The following is a 5,892-nucleotide window of genomic DNA, read 5'->3' as shown; positions in this document are numbered from 1 at the left end:
TCACAAGAGAAGGCTGAGGGGGGGGACCTGGTGACCGTCTATAAACTCACTAGGGGGGACCAGAAGGGTTTGGGGGAGACCTTGTTTCCCCTAGCGCCCCCGCAGGATAACAAGGAATAACGGCCACAAATTGTTGGAGAGTAGGTTTAGATTAGACATCCGTAGGAACTACTTCACAGTCAGGGCGGCTAGGATCTGGAACCAACTTCCAAGGGAAGTGGTGCTGGCTCCTACCCTGGGGGTCTTTAAGAAGCGGCTCAATGCCTACTTGGCTGGGGTCATTTGAGCCCAGTTTTCCTCCTGCCCAGGCAGGGGGTCAGACTTGAAGATCTACAAGTTCCCTTCCAACCCTACTTCTATGATTCTATGATGACTGGCAGCTGGGAAGTGGGGACAGGAGCTCCTGCCTGCAGGTGGGCATGGGGTTTGTAGGTAGGTGTGGACCGTGCACCATCAGGCCAGGCCAGCCAGCTCCATGCCTCCATCTGGGGCTTCCAGAACTCCAGCAGGAACTCCAGCTGGATCCACAGAGACAGTCCATCCCGATGGTGCATGGATCTGTGCCTCCACATGCGGCTTCCCTCTGGAGTGCTGGAAGCCCCCTCATGGAGGCACAGAGCCCACCTGGCCCAGTGAGACATGGCTCCCAGTCCACGTGCCATCGGGCCAGGCCGGGCAGACTCCATGCCTCCATGTGAGGCTTCTAGCACTCCAGCAGCAAGCCACACATGGAGGCAAGGAGCCCACCTGGTCTGATGGATGCAGTTCTCACCTGCAGTGCTGCAAGCTCCATGTGCTGGCACAGAGCCAGCTTTGTCTGGTCTGGAGGCACTTGTCAGAGGGCTGGACTGGGCTGGTTTGGTGCCATCACATGCGGCCTCTGGGTCTCAGCTAGAGCCACATGCCATCAGGGCCTCTGCCTGCTGCCGCCTTGAGGGCCCCAAGGGCTCGCCATCTGCTGTTAAGTCAGTGGTGGTGTGGGACTGTACACCGTGGTGGGGATGGGACTGTGGTGGGGGGCCCACACCCACATTCCCCATAACCCCTGCCACACACCCAAACCCGCCCCAACCATACAAAGTACCTGAATATATTTCTAAGGAAGGTTCAAATAGTGTTATATTTAGTTTCATTTAAAAAAAATAATAGTAAAAATAATTAACATTGCATAATTTTGAGTTTTTCTCCACATAATTCCTGAGGTATATTCTATGAATCATCCATATACACTGACTGAACAGGATAGGTCTTGCTATGCTCCGGATGAATGATGTGTTATCCTGCTCTAGAATGTTTGGAGTACAGAATCAGGATGAGGTTCCACAGCAGCAGCAGGAACTCAGCAGCAGGGATCCTACTTAAGTGACCATGAGAAGACAAAGGAGCAAACTTTGAAGTACCTGGATTAGTGAGCATCTGGGCAACAAAGGGGCTGCTGAGGAAGAGTGCAAGTTTTTTTTCTAACCTGTTGGCTGATTATTACTACTTCTCTCTCCGATTATTTTTAATTATTAAAATACATTTTCCTAGGGCTAAGAATATGCGAAAGGTACAGGATTTATTGTACAGCACACAGTTAATAAATCCTAGGACTTGCCCTATTTCTAAAATGATTCTACAGCCGCTGTAGGTAATTGAAGGATCAAGCCATGCATTTTAAATACATATATAAGTGCATTTGCATATGCATATATATGCAAATTGTATACTTTTCCTTCAGACACTGAAACTCATGTACATAGACACTATCTAGCTAAAATCATGTGCATTGTTCACTGCCAAAAATCTTATTCCTTATGAGATTTCTAGCTCCATGTTGGTATGCTAACTTCTGCAGTTGCACTGAAGCTGACATGCTAAAATTTTAAGGTGGGAAATTGCAACATTTAAATCCAAAAGCTGCTTCAGTGCTAAGACTTTAATTTTTTATTGTCCTTTTGCCTCCCTATAGTTAAGTCTGCCTATCTTTTTCTACCATCTCAAGCATGCTATCTAAGGCCTTGTCAATACAAGCTTGGATGTTTGTTTCCCCGGAGACGACCTGTGCCCCCGCTACTTGTCCTAGGGAATGCCTGTGCCATGTGTGCTCTGGCAGCAGAGAGCCTGGCCAGCAGCCAGAGCACAGCTGTGGATAACCAGGCTCCAGTTTTGGGCGGAGCATGCTACCGCTATGTGTGCCACCCCACCTTCTTTAGGCTAGGTTTTTTTTAGACCCCCTTTACCCCCCCCATGCTGCAACGTAACAGCATGGGGAATGCCTACAGATGGGTCTGCAGTGCCATGTACTGAACGTCTTCCCTCATCTGGACACACCCCAAGAGTCTAGATGTAGCCTGTAGGCCATTTAAGACTGGCTTAATCATCCTGGGAATGTCAGGTGCTACTCTGAGATGGTCTTCCATGAACCCGCTCAGGGTTAATTGTGGACACAGCATTTTGCTCTGATCTAGTCAGTCCTTCAGACATCCCAAACTACATTGCTCTCACTGCCCCATCCAAATGCATGCAGGACAAGAGGCTTCTGTGGAATGTAGCCAGGAATTTATTTTCCAAACCTCCGCTCTCAGATTTCCATTCCACTAAGATAAGCAGACCATGGGAGCAGAAGCAGGGACTTCAGCTCCCCAAATCAAGTAAGAATCATTCTTTCTTTGCCCCTCCCCCCCACCTCTGCCCACTCTTAGCACTTCCATCCTTCTCTTGTGTTTTTAGCAATATGTCCACTCCCCTCCACCTCCTCCCATTTCCCTGCCAGGTGCTGTTGCTGTCCCCAGCTGATCCAGGGATGGGGGCTCCAGTGCTGATCCTGCCCCACTCAAGCCATGAACAGTGTCAGAAAGGGTAGTTGCAGCACCAGTGTGTTTCCTGCCAGACCAGAAGCAAGTTCAGGGAGGGAGAACCTGACCACCTCTGCTATCACTGGTCCCAGTTGAACTTGGCTGGAGCAGAGCATGAATGACTCTGGAGCCCTTCCCTTCCCCAGACCAGCTGGGAATAGTAGCAGTGGCAGGTGGGGTAGGGGATTTGCTGCTGAGGACAGAGGGGTAGAGAAGGGAAAGATGCTATTTAGATTCTTACCTGCTTTTGGGACTGCTGCTTTCATGGTGTGGTCTGAAAGGGGGGTACAGCTACACGACTGCCCTCCCTCTGGATCTGCCTATGTCAGATCCTGAGAGGCTGTGCCTCCCTGCTTGTGCTTCCTTGGAAGCCATGTGCCCCAGGGCCCTCCAAGATCTGTCTTGATAGCTGTCCACTTCCCTGCTGGATACCCTGTTCTTGAGGGTGCCAGGTGCATTTGGGGCCAAGGGAAGGAGGAGGTGGTGTTGCCAGGGGCTGAGGAGGCTATACAGGGAAGTGAAATTGATAGCATGGATTTCAAGGGGGGGTGGGGGGAATAGAGAGGAAAGCTTCAGAAATCTTGTCGGGGCCCTGGAGCATAAAGCTCCTTGAAATCAGAAGCAGGGGTCTCACAACCACCCAGTACCTGCCAACGCTCCAAACCTCCCCAGAAGACATGATGGTCTGGGTACTCTACCACTCCCCTTGTGGCATTTCATCCGCAGTTTAATCCCTAAGAGGTTCTTCTTAGAACCCTTAGCAGTGTACGTGTGGACGTTGTGAGCTAGCTCCCAATCAGTGACATTCTTCAACATTTCAAGTGTTATGTCTGTCTGCACCCTAAGGCTTTCAGCTAACTTTCAGTCTCGACTTATTGAGTCAAATCGCTGGTCCAGTAAGAAGTGATGGCCTGTCACACAGTCCAGATATAAAGGGGAGATCCCTGGAAGATCATGACCAGTAGGCTTCACGCAGATTTTGTTTGTCTGACGTCACAGCTATTCAAGTATAAATCCCAACAAATTGCTCAGTAAATATCAAGGAATTTACTACTCAAAACAGCCTTAACACCCAAATAGATTGCTCATAAGCACCCATATACTCCTGTTCTTTGCGAATAACTCCCATGTGCTTCCAGTATGCAACAAACCTCTATGCATGTGCATAGCAAATTCCCCTCCATCCCACTAAAATGTATAATCTTATCTCTGACCATACCAAAGCTAATACAAAAGCTCAAATGAGTTGTTTCTGTCAGTCACCTGGTTGAGCTCCAGGGGGAAGTGATCACCTATCCTTCAAGACATGTTGTGGTGTCACACTTCCTGGTGATTCTCACAGATTCTCTCTCACAGGGGAAAGAAGCTCATGAAGCCTGAGCCAGTAAATAGAGCCAAGTTAGAGTATATTAGCACTGATAATGCCCTCGGTTTATTCAGTTCACCATCTACCAACTGCAATGTTCTGTCAAGGGCATATGCTCTGCTTGGTGAGACAACCAGATTATCTGGAACAAGCAGTAACAATGATACATACAGGGCTGATAAAAGCATCATGGGTGTGCATAGAAAAGAATATGTAATGAGCTGGAAGAAGACATAGCAAGGGATGAAGCACTAGAAGTAGTAATACTTGCTATAACCAAAGGCCAGAAAAAACTAAAAGTTCCACTTACATATTCCCAGCATAAAAGTTGTTTTTTAATTATTTTAGTAGCAGAGATATAAAGCTAGCCTTTAATACAGGGATGAAAGAGAAAAGTTTGGAAAAAATATCCAAGACAATTTGAAATAACTAAGTTAAATAAAAGTAAAAGCAATGGAGAAGTTGTAGTCTGGACACAGATGAACAGTTAATTATATGGATAAAATAGCTTGATGATTACTTAGTTTTTGCACTTTATATATGTTATTCATAAGTGCCTTCTGGATTTACCCAAGCTCCAGACAAGAAAAGGCAGCAGACAGGCTTGTGGAATTGGGACTGCTCTCACTGGTGAGTGTCACTGCTTTGCCACAACTATCCTGAGTTTGCCAACACTGAAGCTGCAGTTAAGGCTATTGCAGTATAACAATGTGCTGAGAAGCCATAATTCAGGGAGACAAGAATAAAGCTTAGGTACCAATGTTAAACACACACTGGTGATCTTTAAACAAGGGCATGTGCTTTCTATTTCCAAAACTGTTTTTCCAGAGCTTTCTTCAAGTTCAGTTGTGGTGAAAAAAAGAAAAATACCTAGAACCCCCAGGCTAATTGGTAGTTGTAAAGTAAGTGTGGTCTGTTTCCCTCCTCATACTTAAAGGTGTTTCAAATTTATTACCCCATGTATAGACTGTACGGGCAGGTTTGTGAAAGAGGTGAGAGCTGCAAATCATTCTCTTACTAGTTCCTCAGTTATTTAAGCAGCCAGTTCAGATGGAAGAAATACTCTGATTAAAGGGCAGGTCAGGGATACAATGAATGGCTTCCTATGAAAGCCAACTCGAAATGGCTTCCAGGGGTATTGAAGGTAAGAAGAAATATATTTACCCTGCAAAGCAGAGCAGTGACAGATACATCACTGCAGGGAAAGGCTTCGTGGTGTCTGGAGGAGACCATGAAATAGTAATAAAAGGAATGTAACTGGAAGATTAATGGAGATGTTGATTGATTAAACAATATACACAAGCAATGCTATTAGTACCCCTCCCCCAAATAACAGGCCTAGTGAATCAATAATAATATACCTTGTGCATACCTTGTACAGTAGTTCCCTGATTGATTAGGATGTTCCTTTTCTAACTCATCTGAACTATTCATACATGTGTGACAGTGCCCTCCCTCTATATATGCAGGTATGGCTCAATGGGATCTGATGTGCAATCACACCTGCTATAAGGCCATACATGTATGGCAGGAGGGGCAATTATATGAAAGCACATTAGAACCCATTGCGCCTTCTTGCCAGTGCAGGGAGAGCCTGATCCTGGGCTCCTTCACTGACAAGAAGCAAAATCCCATGGCTGGGAGCCCCTCCACACGCACCCGTGTCTTGGAGGGGCCCCTGCCACAGTC

The sequence above is a fragment of the Alligator sinensis genome, unplaced genomic scaffold, assembly GCF_000455745.1.
Source record: "Alligator sinensis unplaced genomic scaffold, ASM45574v1 scaffold289_1, whole genome shotgun sequence".
Classification (NCBI taxonomy): domain Eukaryota; kingdom Metazoa; phylum Chordata; order Crocodylia; family Alligatoridae; genus Alligator; species Alligator sinensis.
Note: the sequence above shows the minus strand (reverse complement) of the source record.